Consider the following 17,819-nt stretch of genomic DNA (forward strand, 5'->3'; position numbering starts at 1 on the left):
GATTGCAGTTGTCATGAGCGTCGAGGGCGGTTTCTACAAATTAGGAACGGAAAATGGTGTTCTAAAACAACTGTATGCTAGTAGTGAGTTTTCAATTCTTCACGAAAAACTGCTCTTATTGTCGTCAGTTGACACTGAGGAAAATTCACTACGAACCATCGCATCTTCACAATCATTGACTGGGGGCCAAGGCTACACTCGCTGCAATTGCACAACTAAGTGCACAACAAATCGCTGCAAGTGTAAAAATAACAAGCTGCTATATCATTCTAAATGCCATAAAAGTTCAACTTGTAACAAGTGATAAATATTGATAGATTTAGACTATAGTAAAATAAAAAATGTGAATGTTTCTGTCATTTACTTTAATTTAAAAAAAAATCTGCTCATGATCTTCTAATTCGGACTTTGGCCGGTCGTCCCTAACCAGATGATCTTCTAATTAAGACTTTGGCCGGTCCACCATGGCCAGTCCGCGGACTGGCCGGCCAAAGGCCGAAATCAAGCAAAGTTTCGGACTTTGACCGATCTATGGGAGGCGATATTGGCCAATGCGCGGATTGGCCGGCCAATCCTAGCATTGGCCGACTTCGGGCTTTGACCGTAACATATATATATATATATATATATATATATATATATATACATGGGTTGTTTACATACAGTAATATTTATAACGCACATAAAAGATTTTAGTTACAAGTTTGTAGGTTTTAATTGTAATTCTGTTTCACAATATAATATTTAATAGAATTTAATATAATTTTCGAACCTTCTCGGTTTCAATATTGTTATTTTAAAAAAGAACTTTAAATTAGCATCAAATTACATGAAGACAAAGTTAATGTGACTTGCTATCCTCGACTAATCAGAACAATAGTTCAACCACCTTTACTGCCCACATTTATCACGCTCTTTCCATTACAAAGCCTAGGATCAAAACAGAAAGCCGACACGGTACTAAGGTTGTGATTGACGCAAAACGTAAACTTCACACAGATAAGGCCTACGGCAAAAACATATGCAAACTAAATGAAGAACCTTAATTTATTTTATAATAATTTTCCACCGCTTATTTAACTGAATACGTAACAAATATTGACATAGCTCATGTACATTATCTTTCAGTATTTTAACTAGTAATTGTTATAAACCATAATACTTTTAAAGTATACAAATATGCTACGGAAAATATTACAAAGCACCCTAAAAACACCATAACTTTTACACCTATCAACAGTTAAATCAAAATATTTCTTAGAACATTTTTGTGACTTTTTTTTCTGTGACTTTTTTCCTAGCAAAAACTGACTTTTTTCCTGTGTTATTTTTCCTGTTACTTTTTTTCCGTTGAGCCCGCCCCCACCTAACTGCCAGCCTAAACATTTCTCAACAGCCCGTCATTTTTGGCACCGGTGTCGTCAGTTGATGTCGGTCTACGATTGCGGCTGATTCGACTCGATACCCAGCCTTTATTGGAATTGTGTCGTCTAGCGACCCATTCACCCGGTCCCAGACTTCTACAGACGTCCAACTATAAAACGGCGCTGCTAGACGGACTAACCGCGCGGGACGTTGCTATCAGGTCGGCGTGCACGGGGGAGATCACACGTCGCTAATTAGGACTCGCCCACCACCCCCATCCGTTTATTTTTGTAAGTTCTCCTGTCCATAGTTAAACGTTTTAAATGTCACACGACTGTTGTCGCTTTGATATCAATTTTATATTAGTCAAAGGCACGGGGGGGGGGGGAGACGGCGCCAATATGGGGGGCCGCTGGTGTTGGCGCCAATATGGGAGTAGGGGCGCTAGTGGTGGTGTCTCTACGCTTGTAGCTGTGAACGGCGTCTGATGCCCACTAGGGTAGGACGGCTAAAGGTGTTAAGGGATTTCCTTTCTAAGCTCATACGCCATCTTGAATACCGAAGATAAAATCGTTCAATCCGTCCCGCGTATGGCCTGTGCATGGGCTGGTGAACATACCAGACCGGCTCTTGTCAGTGGCCGCCATTTATTTGATAGTCGCTACAAGCTTTTGTCTCCAGGAGGTAAACGTCCCGTGCCGTCAATTAAAGTTGCCACTGAAACTAAGGGAGGGCACGTGTTTTTTATAAGCTCCGCCCTCTCAGTAGGTCGGGTATACCGATTTGAAAGCTCTGCATTTGTAGTGTGTGAGCTCCGCCCTCTAAACGGGGTATGTACTATGTGGTCTCTTAACTCCGCCCCTCCCCCTTCCCACACCCCGCCCCTGCACGATCCATCTCTGTATTTTCTCCACATACAAAGTGATACATGCGGACAATTTCTTCGAATCTGTGTGTATATTCTTACTATTATTTTGAAGTTGAACCTTTCTGTTTCTACCCGGTATGCAAAAGTTCATATTTTCTACCTGTAGAATTCCTTTGATATTTTTCTCACCTCAGTAAATATGGAATGATTAGCTCGCCAAAAAAACAAAAAAAAAAAAACGAATACAAACAAAAATAACTGTGTTATCACTAAGACAACAACAATTTATAAAATATTTTTTTTTAATTCACTTGATGAATTAATCTCATTAATCTGATAAAGCTTGCGATACTACAGCAGCACACTAACATTGCACCCTAACCCTAACCCTAACGTAGCACCCTAGCCTGGCACTAACCCAGCACCCTAACCTAACACCTTAACCTAGCACCCTAACCTAGCACCCTAACCTAGCACCCTAACCTAGCACCCTAACCTAGCACCTTAACCTAGCACCTTAACCTAGCACCTTAACCTAGCACCCTAACCTAGCACCCTAACCTAGCAACCTAACCTAGCACCTTAACCTAGCATCTTAACCTAGCACCCTGACCTAGCACCCTAACATAGCACCTTAACCTAGCACCTTGACCTAGCACCCTAACCTAGCACCTTAACCTAGCACCTTAACCTAGCACCCTAACCTAGCACCCTAACCTAGCACCCTAACCTAGCACCCTAACCTAGCACCTTAACCTAGCATCTTAACCTAGCACCCTAACCTAGCACCATAACCTAGCACCCTAACCTAGCACCCTAACCTAGCACCTTAACCTAGCACCCTAACCTAGCACCCTAATCTAGCAACCTAACCTACCACCTTAACCTAGCATCTTAACCTAGCACCCTAACCTAGCACCCTAACCTAGCACCCTAACCTAGCACCTTAACCTAGCACCCTAACCTAGCACCTTAACCTAGCACCCTAACCTAGCACCCTAACCTAGCACCCTAACCTAGCACCTTAACCTAGCACCCTAACCTAGCAACCTAACCTAGCACCCTAACCTAGCACCCTAACCTAGCAACCTAACCTAGCACCCTAACCTAGCACCCTAACCTAGCACCCTAACCTAGCACCCTAACCTAGCACCCTAACCTAGCACCCTAACCTAGCACCCTAACCTAGCAACCTAACCTAGCACCCTAACCTAGCAACCTAACCTAGCACCCTAACCTAGCACCCTAACCTAGCACCCTAGCCTGGCACTAACCCAGCACCCTAACCTAGCACCCTAACCTAGCACCTTAACCTAGCACCCTAACCTAGCACCCTAACCTAGCAACCTAACCTAGCACCCTAACCTAGCACCCTAACCTAGCACCCTAACCTACCACCCCGGAAGAGGCTACCAATATTTTCCCAAGCTTTTGTTAATAAATAAGCGTTGGAGATAAGTCCAAGTTGAATGAGCGCTGACTTGGGCTGAGATTGGCGATACTGTTTCGTGAATGCCTTGAACATTTCTCACAGCTTTTGGGGCAGCTTATGCCAAGCGTCATTGTGTTTCCGCAGGCCCAGCTTTTTACATACGCCATAGACCTGGACCATTCTTCGTGACACGTTTCACTTGTCTGCCTGCTTTGTCCGCTGTGGGCGGTTGGTAAGGTGCGTGCCACGCCACTTGCAATGGATACTTGAACCTCTAACACTAACCTAACCCAATGGATACTTGAACCTCTAACACTATCCTAACCCAATGGATACTTGAACCTCTAACACTAACCCAATGGATACTTGAACCTCTAACACTAACCTAACCCAATGGATACTTGAACCGCTAACACTAACCTAACCCAATGGATACTTGAACCTCTAACACTAACCTAACCCAATGGATACTTGAACCTCTAACACTAACCCAATGGATACTCGAACCTCTAACACTAACCTAACCCAATGGATACTTGAACCTCTAACACTAACCTAACCCAATGGATACTTGAACCGCTAACACTAACCTAACCCAATGGATACTTGAACCTCTAACACTAACCCAATGGATACTCGAACCTCTAACACTAACCTAACCCAATGGATACTTGAACCTCTAACACTAACCTAACCCAATGGATACTTGAACCTCTAACACTAACCTAACCCAATGGATACTCGAACCTCTAACACTAACCTAACCCAATGGATACTTGAAGCTCTAACACTAACCTAACCCAATGGATACTTGAAGCTCTAACACTAACCTAACCCAATGGATACTTAAACCTCTAACACTAACCTAACCCTCGCACTGATTCTAAAATACGTGCCCAGAAGGGCTAACCTTTAATCTCAAATGGTTGCTTATCCCGATAGTCAAGCAGTGAGACCATGATACAAGCTGTTCAGGTCAGCAAGTTTTAAGAGAACAAAAAATTTAAACAGCGCGGAGATATCTAATTCTCCCTATTAGATTTAGTTAGTTATAAAAAATAAATATATTTATTTCTAGATGTCTTTATTAAATTGCAAAGGGGGAGAGAACTGGATTGTGTGAGTTGGTTGGTAGATGTTAACTCCAGTTGTTGGCAGTCTTTATTAATGTTTAAAGTTCATTTTTTTTACTATTGATCTCATTATGACTTGTGTGAACATTGTTTAAGGGTAGCACGGGTAGAAAATGCTTAAATATCATGAAAACATACCCCCTTTAAATCAACCACGTCAAATAAACGAAATCAGAAATTAATAAAATACTGTCTATATAATAGCCCCTTGACCCCCCCGCCCCCCCCCCCCCCTTTTCCCTCTCGTATCGGTCAATATGGCAACAAAAGCTCCTCTCTCTATTGGGCTTCCAACAAAAACTCCTCTTTCTATTGGGCTTCCAACAAAAACTCCTCTCTCTATTGGGCTTCCAACAAAAGCTCCTCTCTCTGTTGGGCTTCCAACAAAAGCTCCTCTCTCTATATGGCTTCCAACAAAAACTCCTCTCTCTATTGGGCTTCCAACAAAAGCTCCTCTCTCTATTGGGCGTCCAACCAAAACTATTCTCTCTATTGGGCTTCCAACAAAAACTCCTCTCTCTATTGGGCTTCCAACAAAAGCTCCTCTCTCTATATGGCTTCCAACAAAAACTCCTCTCTCTATAGTTATTTAAATAGTAGTATATTATTTATTTTCTACTTTTTAGCTCATTATTACAGAAAAAGCTTGTTATTAAAACATTTTTACACACTTTTATTTAACTCACTGTCTCTGTCTGTCTAGATCGAAACGGCCGAGCGAAATTACGGGCACTTCTGACAGATACGGTTCGTAGTTGGTACTTGGGTCAAGACATGAAGACAATACAACACGACATTAAATTTGAATTAATTGGTTGCCTTATTAATTTTTTATAAATTAGTTAAAATTTTGACAAAATTAGTAGGCTGTCTCATCAAACTATTCCGCACTATTATACATGTGTTACAACGTTCATCAGGTGTGCAATGGTTTTTAGTCATGCAACTCTATTGTAAATTTAAAACATTTAAAGTACTGAAAAAAAATTAATTTAAAAAATTCATAAAAAACGGTTTTAATAACAAGCTTTTATGTAATAATCAACTAAAAAGTAGAAAATAAATTATACACTACTATTTAAATAACTATAAAGAAAAGCGTGGGTCTCTTCCTAAATATTAGTAAAGATATCCAATAGATACTAAAGTGACCCAAAGATATCCAATAGATACTAAAGTGACCCACGCCGACCCAAAAAGGGCGCAAACATGACAGAGCTCATATTTTTGCCCGATTAATATACGTATCCTATACTCCCGTATCTGATGAAGTACTGAGGTGAAAACTCAAAATTTAATGTGAATTTTGTGCACGATTACAATACTTCCTCTATAGTCTGTATACGAGAAAGTAAAAAGGCAAAGTGACTGTTAAAAACAGTTTCTTCCAGGCATTGCTTGGGGGAAGGGGGTGTTGTCGGGGTGAACGGAAAAAAAGTCACAGGAAAAAAAAACACAGAAAAAAAGTCACAGTTTTTGCTAGGAAAAAAAGTCACAGAAAAAAAGTCACAGTGGAAAAATTTTATCGGAAAAAAAGTCACAGTAATAAAGTCACAGAAAAAAAGTCACAAAAATCTTTTTAGAAATATTTTTATTAATTTGTTAAGAATTGTAAAATTTTGTATGTTTATTGTTGTGGGTTGTATTTTTTGATAGCATAAATTATTTATAGACGTTAAAAGCATTATGATTTATAACAATTGTAAGTAAAAATACTCTAAGATAATTAACACAACAATCTCAACTTTTGTTATGTATTTAGTTAAATACGCGGTAGAAAAGTTAATTATAAAAGAAATTTAGGCACATTTTGCCGTAGGCTATTCTCTGGTCGGCCTCTCCTCAGTAGGCATTGTCCGAACATATTTTGTGTTGTTGACGTTATGCGTCAATGACAGCCTTTGAACCTAGTCGGCTTTCAGTTTTGATCCTAAGTTTTGTTATGTAATGAGCGTGATACATGTGGGCAGTAAAGGTGGTTGAACTAAATATAACTATTGTTGCCATGAGTTGAGGGCAGCAAGTCAGATGAACTTACCATTTCACGGTAATTTAATGGTATTTAAAAAAAAACACGATGAAAACCGTGGACTTTGGAGCATTCTATTAATTAAATGCTATTAATCTTAAGTTTAAAATAATTACAATCTACATAGACAGTCTACTTCATAATAAATATTTTTAGATGAATTATAAAAATTCCTATGCGTATACAGCCTACACACATTACATTACATTTAATTAATCCTAAGTTAATTTGCACCCTCTAAAACATAAAAGTATTATCAAATATCATGCAAATATATATTTGTGACTTTTTTTCCTGTGACTTTTTTTCCTGTGACTTTTTTTCCTGTGACTTTTTTTCTGTGTTTTTTTTTCCTGTGTTTTTTTTCCTGTGACTTTTTTTCCTGTGACTTTTTTTCTGTGTTTTTTGTTTTTTTTTCCTGTGACTTTTTTTCTGTGTTTTTTGTTTTTTTTTCCTGTGACTTTTTTTCTGTGTTTTTTTTTCCTGTGTTTTTTTTCCTGTGACTTTTTTTCCTGTGACTTTTTTTCTGTGTTTTTTGTTTTTTTTTCCTGTGACTTTTTTTCCTACAATCGTTGTCGGAGTCTATCGCACCCCCCCCCCCCCCCCCGAACGAAGTGGAATTTAAATAGAAAATATATACTTTCATCAGTGTCCGTCCCCCCCCATGATATTTTAGTCCGCTCCCCCCCCCCCCCCATCCCGAAAATTTCAAGTGCCCCCCGATCCCCTCCCGGAGAAAAAAGTCTGAAAGAAACACTGGTCAAAAAGCTCCCCAAGCTTTTCAAATAAGGGAGGTGGGGGGGGGGGCACATTTTCACCAACGCGAATACTTATATATATAGGTCTAATAAGGGAGGTGGGGGCACATTTTCACCAACGCGAATACTTATATATATAGGTCTAATAAGGGAGGTGGGGGCACATTTTCACCAACTCGAATACTTATATATATAGGTCTAATAAGGGAGGTGGGGGCACATTTTCACCAACTCGAATACTTATATATATAGGTCTAATAAGGGAGGTGGGGGCACATTTTCACCAACGCGAATACTTATATATATAGGTCTAATAAGGGAGATGGGGGCACATTTTCACCAACGCGAATACTTATATATATAGGTCTAATAAGGGAGGTGGGGGAACATTTTCACCAACGCGAATACTTATATATATATAGGTCTAATAAGGGAGGTGGGGGCACATTTTCACCAACGCGAATACTTATACATATAGTTCTAATTTGAAGATGGGGCGGTAAATTGATGGTTCGTCCTGGGCATCTAAAAAGTTCGCTACTTCTTTGTATACAGTTAAAGAATGACATCTAATCAAAGTTATAAATTAGTAGGTACTTTTTTACTTTCTCGTATATACGAAGTATAGAGAAAGTATTGTAATCGTGCACAAAAATCACTTGAAATTTTAACAATTTTCACCGTATTACACCTCAGTCCTTCATCACATCCGAAGTAAAGAGGACTTATTTTAATCGGGCAAAAATTACCAATCCAGATTTATCAAAATTAAGAAGTTTTATGCGTAATCCAGTCTGAAAAACTGGGCTTTGCAATTCTGTCCGTATGTCTGTGTTTCTGTCTGTCTGTCTGTGTGTAAACACGATAACTTGAGTACCGTTACAGCTAGGTTGATGAAATTTCATATATAAGTATTTTATCAAAATCGTAGATCAGTATCAACTTTTGAGCGATTCCCGATAACCGGAAGTGTTTTTTCTACTTTGAATTTTTCAAAAGCCTATAACTTGAGTACTATTTCAGATAGATAAATGAAATTTCGCATGTAAGAAAAAGATCGAATTCTCTACCTTCTGTAAAATTTTGAGTAATTTCCGTTGACGGGAAGTACTTATTTACGCTACTTCCGATTTCTCAAAAAACTAATGTAAATTTTTAAAGTACTAATAATATTGCGCACTATTATGCACTTTTTTATTTGGCGTTCACTTGGTGTGCAATTATTTTGTCTACGAGATTTTATTCTATTTTTAAAACTTTAAGTATTTAAAATGGATTAAAAATCATGTCTATAGCCCGAGTTCCCATCCCCTGTTGTTTTATATAAGAATATTCGAGAAAGTTTAGGGGAGATCACTCCCGGTTTATTAATAATTGTGATTTCACATTTTTGCACCCCCCCCCCTACGGACAGCGCCCTGGGTGACCGACTAGTTCGCCTTAGAGGTAGCGCCGGTCCCTACGACAAAACCTTTCAAAATAGAGAGAGACAATCAAAACCTATCAAACTACAGAGACAAAACAAAACCTATCAAACTTGAGAGAGACAATCGAAACCTATCAAACTTGAGAGAGACAAAACAAAACCTATCAAACTTGAGAGAGACAATCAAAACCTATCAAACTAGAGAGAGACAATCAAAACCTATCAAACTTGAGAGAGACAAAACAAAAACTATCAAACTTGAGAGAGAAAATCAAAACCTATCAAACTAGAGAGAGAGAATCAAAACCTATCAAACTTGAGAGAGACAAAACAAAACCTATCAAACTTGAGAGAGACAATCAAAACCTATCAAACTAGAGAGAGACAATCAAAACCTATCAAACTAGAGAGAGACAATCAAAACCTATCAAACTTGAGAGAGACAAAACAAAACCTATCAAACTTGAGAGAGACAATCAAAACCTATCAAACTAGAGAGAGACAATCAAAACCTATCAAACTAGAGAGAGACAATCAAAACCTATCAAACTAGAGAGACAAAACAAAACCTATCAAACTAGATAGACAAAACAAAACCTATTAAACTAGAGAGAGTCAAAACAAAACCTATCAAACTAGAGAGATAGACAAAACAAAACCTATCAATCTAGACAGAGACAAGACAAAACCTATCAAACTAGAGAGAGACAAACAAAACCTATCAAACTAGAGAGACAAAACAAAACCTATCAAACTAGAGAGAGACAAAACAAAACCTATCAAACTAGAGAGAGACAAAACAAAACCTATCAAACTAGAATGAGTCAAAACAAAACCTATTAAACTAGATAGAGACAAAACAAAACCTATCAAACTAGAGAGAGTCAAAACAAAACCTATTAAACTAGAGAGAGACAAAACAAAACCTATCAAACTTGAGAGAGAGACAAAACAAAACCTATCAAACTAGAGAGACAAAACAAAATCTATCAAACTAGAGAGTGACCAACAAAACCTATCAAACTAGAGAGAGACAAAACAAAACCTATAAAACTAGAGACAGTCAAAACAAAACCTATAAAACTAGAGAGACAAAACAAAACCTATCAAACTAGAGAGAGACAAAACAAAACCTATAAAACTAGAGAGAGTCAAAACAAAACCTATCAAACTAGAGAGAGACAATCAAAACCTATCAAACTAGAGAGACAAAACAAAACCTATCAAACTAGAGAGACAAAACAAAACCTATTAAAATAGAGAGAGACAAAACAAAACCTATCAAACTAGATAGACAAAACAAAATCTATTAAACTAGAGAGAGACAAAACAAAACCTATCAAACTAGATAGACAAAACAAAACCTATTAAACTAGAGAGAGACAAAACAAAACCTATCAAACTAGATAGACAAAACAAAATCTATTAAACTAGAGAGAGACAAAACAAAACCTATCAAACTAGAGGGACAAAACAAAACCTATCAATCTAGAGAGAGTCAAAACAAAACATATCAAACTAGAGAGAGACAAAACAAAACCTATCAAACTAGAGAGACAAAATAAAACCTATAAAACTAGAGAGACAAAACAAAACCTAATAAACTAGAAAGACGCAAAACAAAACCTATCAAACTAGAGAGAGTCAAAACAAAACCTATCAAACTAGAGAGACAAAATAAAACCTATAAAACTAGAGAGAAACAAAACAAAACCTATCAAACTAGAGAGACAAAACAAAACCTATCAAACTAGAGAGACAAAACAGAACCTATCAACCTAGAGATAGAGAAAACAAAACCTATCAAACTAGAGAGAGACAAAAAAACCTATCAAACTAGAGAGAGTCAAAACAAAACCTATCAAACTAGAGAGATTCAAAACAAAACCTATCAAACTAGAGAGACAAAACAAAACCTATCAAACTAGAGAGAGACAAAACAAAACCTATCAAACTAGAGAGAGACAAAACAAAACCTATCAAACTAGAGAGAGACAAAACAAAACCTATCAAACTAGAGAGAGACAAAACAAAACCTATCAAACTAGAGAGAGACAAAACAAAACCTATCAAACTAGAGAGAGACAAAACAAAACCTATCAAACTAGAGAGAGACAAAACAAAACCTATCAAACTAGAGAGAGACAAAACAAAACCTATCAAACTAGAGAGTGACCAACAAAACCTATCAAACTAGAGAGAGACAAAACAAAACCTATAAAACTAGAGACAGTCAAAACAAAACCTATCAAACTAGAGAGAGACAAAACAAAACCTATCAAACTAGAGAGAGACAAAACAAAACCTATCAAACTAGAGAGAGACAAAACAAAACCTATCAAACTAGAGAGAGACAAAACAAAACCTATCAAACTAGAGAGTGACCAACAAAACCTATCAAACTAGAGAGAGACAAAACAAAACCTATAAAACTAGAGACAGTCAAAACAAAACCTATAAAACTAGAGAGACAAAACAAAACCTATCAAACTAGAGAGAGACAAAACAAAACCTATCAAACTAGAGAGAGTCAAAACAAAACCTATCAAACTAGAGAGACAAAATAAAACCTATAAAACTAGAGAGAGACAAAACAAAACCTATCAAACTAGAGAGAGACAAAACAAAACCTATCAAACTAGAGAGAGTCAAAACAAAACCTATCAAACTAGAGAGAGTCAAAACAAAACTATCAAACTAGAGAGACAAAACAAAACCTATCAAACTAGATAGACAAAACAAAACCTATCAAACTAGAGAGATTCAAAACAAAACCTATCAAACTAGAGAGACAAAACAAAACATATCAAACTAGAGAGAGACAAAACAAAACCTATCAAACTAGAGAGAGACAAAGCAAGCCACTTGCCTTCATTTACTCTACTCTTTTTTTGCCAAGAGTTTGAAATTGTGCCAAGTCCTCAGTAAATCCATTTAGCCCTTATTTTTTTATTTTTGGAAATATATACTGACAATAATTAGTTTTATTTTTAAATGTGTTGGAAATGTGGCCGAGGCATTAGGTTAGTACTGGCCACGACGCCCTACTGACTTGCTCTATTATTGTCAGGTTTATTTTCTCAGTGGCTGCCAATGTGGCTGTAAGCGATGCTGTATCTTTCAAATCTAAGACTTTTTTTTATTACTTAAGAGGATTATTTTCTCTACTCCGCAGTCTAAATATAAACGCACAATAGAGAAGCTCCGGTCTATGGGAGAAGTTCCATCAAGTCGGCCTGCTGCAAACTCTCTCGGTCAATTCGCTAGTATCTACACACAAATTGCAGGCTAAAAAGCATTGTTGTGAGGTGTTGTCTGATTCTACTAGGCTGACACAGGGAAGTTCTGGTTCATTATTTCTTGATGGAACTATTTTACATGCGTAAGTATTTTTAACCCTTAACTGTTACCACTCTAGCCAAAGATGGGACGGTTTGAATGTTGTGTTGGTCTGCCAAGTGTAGGGGATGTTCTGTGTCGTTGTTTCAAACATTTCAAATAATAGAATTGATACATTTGGATGGAGTTTTATTGCACCAATTACAACAACTACATCCGGTCCATTTTCTATCCATTCGTCCGTCTGTTTTCCTCTCTATCTGTCTGTCCGTCTGCTCTGTTTTTCTCTGTTTGTCTCTGTCTCGCTGACTATCTATCTATCTATCTATCTATCTATCTATCTATCTATCTATCTATCTATCTATCTATCTATCTATCTATCTATCTATCTATCTATCTATCTATCTATCTATCTATCTATCTATCTATCTATCTATCTATCTATCTATCTGTCTGTCTGTCTGTCTGTCTGTCTGTCTGTCTGTCTGTCTGTCTGTCTGTCTGTCTGTCTGTCTGTCTGTCTGTCTGTCTGTCTGTCTGTCTGTCTGTCTGTCTGTCTGTCTGTCTGTCTGTCTGTCTGTCTGTCTGTCTGTCTGTCTGTCTGTCTGTCTGTCTGTCTGTCTGTCTGTCTGTCTGTCTGTCTGTCTGTCTGTCTGTCTGTCTGTCTGTCTGTCTGTCTGTCTGTCTGTCTGTCTGTCTGTCTGTCTGTCTATCTATCTATCTATCTATCTATCTATCTATCTATCTATCTATCTATCTATCTATCTATCTATCTATCTATCTATCTATCTATCTATCTATCTATCTATCTATCTATCTATCTATCTATCTATCTATCTATCTATCTATCTATCTATCTATCTATCTATCTATCTATCTATCTATCTATCTATCTATCTATCTATCTATCTATCTATCTATCTATCTATCTATCTATCTATCTATCTATCTATCTATCTATCTATCTATCTATCTATCTATCTATCTATCTATCTATCTATCTATCTATCTATCTATCTATCTATCTATCTATCTATCTATCTATCTATCTATCTATCTATCTCTATCGGTCTGTCTGTTCATGATATCTATTGTTGGTTTTATTAAGGATAAGTATTTTAAAAACAAACACCACTAAACCGCTTTTGCATACAACTTACAAGTGTTAGCAGGTATTTAATATCAAGTGTGTAATATGTAATGCAGTGTGTAATATGTAATGCTCGGTGTGTAAAAAGTAATGCCAAAGTCAAGTGTATGTTATATAATTTCAAGTATGTTATATATAAGCCTAGAGTAAAATGTGTAATATGTAATACCACGTGTGGTAAAGGAAATTAATATCTTTGAACGATTTTGACTTAAATTACCAAGGTATGACTTGTAATAACAAACAAACTATTCTATGTGATGCCATTTGATTTGAACCGTCCAATCCTTTATTATCAAATATTTTAATTGTTGTGTTAGACTTTAAATATTTTAAAATAGACTTATTTTAAAATATGAAATAAAGGAGAATGTTATAAATACAATGCTAATGTTTTTAATAGTTAATAAGTCAAGGCAATCATCTTTTTCAAACTATCCAATGGAATATTCTTATTGATAATACTTAGCCTATATATATATATATATATATATATATATATATATATATATATATATATATATATATATATATATATATATATATATGATGTGTGTGTGTGTGTGTGTACTATGTAAGAAAGCCGCCTTACTTGTGTCTATGAGAGCGAGCAAGAAAGATTGGGCCGCCGTTGTCCCAGCCAGTGTAGGCGAGCATCTCGCGTGTTCTGCTATGTGTGTGTTCTCCCCGTTCATCTGATTTAGGAGCGCTGAGGTAGGTAAAAACTTCACCTCCACTCATCGCCTAATAGGCTAGTGGAGAGGTGGGGTGGGGAGGTGGGGAGGAGAAGGGGTGCATGGGGTGGAGGGATGGAGGGATGGGTGCGTGGGGAAACAGTCCACGGAGAGAGGCTGAACTCATTGAGTGGACTTTGGCAGGTACCGCCGAGCAACGATTTGAAGGGAAACACGACCAATTCGGCGTAGTATTACGTCGGTGTGTCGGAGAAGGGAAACACGACCAATTCGGCGTAGTATTACGTCGGTGTGTCGGAGAAGGGAAACACGACCAATTCGGCGTAGTATTACGTCGGTGTGTCGGAGTGTGTGGGACTGCGTGGGTGGTTTACTAAGTGTCAAGGGGTCAATAAAATGTAGTTGAAATAAACGCTGAGAATTCTAGGATTAAAATTCTGGACTCTACGAGATATTCAAATAGAAAAAAATATATATGTCAATACATGTAGGCCCTATAGTATACAGATAAATATATAAGCCTATATAGTCATATATATATATATATATATATATATATATATATATATATATATATATATATATATATATATATATATATATATATATATATATATATATATATATATATAATATATATATATATATATATATATATATATATATATATATATATATATATATATATATATATATATATATATTTATATTTATATTTATATATAGGCCTGTATATAAATATATAGGCCTATAAAGATATAATATATAGGACTATAAATAAATAAATAAATAAATATATATAGGCCTTTATATATATATATATATATAAATATATATATATATATATATATATATATATATATATATATATATATATATATATATATATATATATATATATATATATATATATATATATATATATATATAATCGTTGTACTAGGTTGGTGCGTAGATAACTCTCTTAAATTTTTAGAATATGAATCAATTGTGGGGAGGGGGGGGGACAACTAAATGGAATGGTGAGGAGATAACTCGTTAAACACTTCAAATAGAAATCTATCATAATAACGCGTAATGTACTATCTCACTAGCCAGTTGTGTTAAGAAATGACGCGACTAGTTCATTGCACAATTCTTGCGATTCTCTCAACTTCAACGTGAGAGATCAGATCCATCTACTTGATACCTTTTGCCTGGATCCACTGGATTTACGATATCACGGATTATTGTATCGCTATCCGATCAGTCAAATAGCATATGGTCTGAGCGGTTGGCTGAAGCCGATAATCTTTGGTCGACATTTTAAGAGCTGAGAAAAATATAACACGGCTTTCTATATTTTAAATTACGTAATAAACCTGTTTACTAGAAAATGAGTACATTGTACCGAATAGAAAATGTGTTAATTGCTTGTTTCATAACAAGTCCTAAGACTGCAATAATAATATAGTTCACTAGGTATACTGGTACAACACTACGATTGCTATTGCTTTTTTACTTTGTTCAACCTAAATATGACAATTTAAACTGATATACTAGTAACGAAATTGTTCTAAAGACATGGCCAAAAGTAGACCAAATCAGCTAGCACCTTCTATAAACTACACTCTAAAGCAGTGCTAGCACCTTCTATAAACTACACTCTAAAGCAGTGCTTCTTAATTATTTAGAGGTCACGAACCCCGATTAAAGGAAAAAAAAAGTCATAGAAAAAAAAACACAGGAAACAAATAAGTAGGCTATTTGGGTGGAATTTAATACTTTTATGTATTAAATATTAATATTCAGAAAGTTCAAATCAACTTACGATTCATATGTAATATAAAGATTTTAGATGTATGTGCGTATGTTGTATAGATATAGTAAGATGTATGACACACGTAAAAATATTTAGTATAAAGAATGTAGGTTTTAATTCCGTTATACTTATAATATTTAATAGAATGCTTCAACCTTTTCCGTTTTCATCGTGTTTATAAACTACTAAATTTAAATTAGCTTGAAATGGCGTAGAGGCGTAGTTAATGTGACTTGCTGTCCTCACTTATAAACTCATAGCAACAATTGTTCAACCACCTTTCGTGCCCACATTTATCATGATCATTACATAATAAAGCATGTGATCAAAACAGAAAGGTTTAAAGGATGTCATTGACGCGAAACGTCATCAACACACAATATGGACGGACAAGGCCAATTGAGGAGAAGCCCACAAAGAAAGGCCTACTGTAAAAACAAAATGCAAATACAATGATGTGCCTACATTTCTTTTATAATAAATTTTCTACCGCGTATTCTACTAAAAACGTAACGAAACTGGAGATAGTTGTGCACAATATTTTATAGTACTTTTACCTATCGTTATAAACCATAATGCTTTTTAAAGTTTATGATTATACTACCAAAAAAAAACAATAACGCCCACATAAATAAATACCCACAATTTTACAATTCTTTACAATTATATCAAAAGATTTGTTATAAGATTTTTGTGACTTTTTCTGTGACTTTTTTTTTCTAGCAAAAACTGTGACTTTCTTTTTGTGTTTTTTTCCTGTGACTTTTTTTCCATTCACCCCGAACCCCACCAGTTTCATATGCGTATTCACCGAATCCTTCTTAACAGTTGTATCGTCCACATTGACAAAATCTGATCGTGAATCATATGAGTAGGGTGTGTGTCTTGACCTCCGCCGAAGCCCTTAGACTGACTTACCGAACCTCTTGGGTCCGATCGAATCCAAGTTAAGAACCACTGCTCCAAACTCTTCTGATTTTCTTCTTTATTAGTTTCATAAGGAGCCCCAGGCTTAGCCAACAATTTTATGAAGATGGGGCCCTAATAATCCAGCCTCGTTATGAAGACATGGCCCTAATAATCCAGCCTCGTTATGAAGATAGGGCCCTAATAATCCAGCCTCGTTATGAAGATAGGGCCCTAATAATCCAGCCTCGTTATGAAGATAGGGCCCTAATAATCCAGCCTCGTTATGAAGATAGGGCCCTAATAATCCAGCCTCGTTATGAAGATTGGGCCCTAATAATCCAGCCTCCCAGCCTCCCCCATCTCTATTTCAAACGATTTCCTTCAGGACTTTTTTGTCTCCTCCTCCTCTTACCCCGTGGACTTTACACCAGCACCTACTTACTGATGTTATTTACTGTCTTTCTGATACTGTGCCTTTTCAATGCTCTTATTTCATTATCCACCTAACTTCGAGCAAAACAGTAAAAAATAAACCTTTATATTTAGCTATAGATCCTGATTGAATTTTCGTTAGCTTGTTTCATTATTCAAACAACCAGTCAACAAAATACCCATGTCGTATTCCAATGTGCACAAAAAAACGTTTCTTATAATTTGCAATTGTGTATCACTTGTATGAACTTAGTCTATCAAACTTATAATCCAACTATGTAACATAGCATAACAGAGACTGTTCCAAATATAGAACATAATAGGGTAATCTAAACAAATTAGGGCCTGCAATAACTTAACCTCTTAACCAAATTCAGGCTTATTTGTTATGACATTACTAATCTTTTTTTAAGGGAATCCAATTCGCGTCGAGTAAAGTTTTATGAAACAAAAATCATGGATGGTAATTACTTAATCTTTTG

This window comes from Physella acuta, unplaced genomic scaffold (assembly GCF_028476545.2).
Source record: "Physella acuta isolate Inbredline_101_S28 unplaced genomic scaffold, ASM2847654v3 ptg000200l, whole genome shotgun sequence".
NCBI classification, from domain to species: Eukaryota; Metazoa; Mollusca; class Gastropoda; family Physidae; genus Physella; species Physella acuta.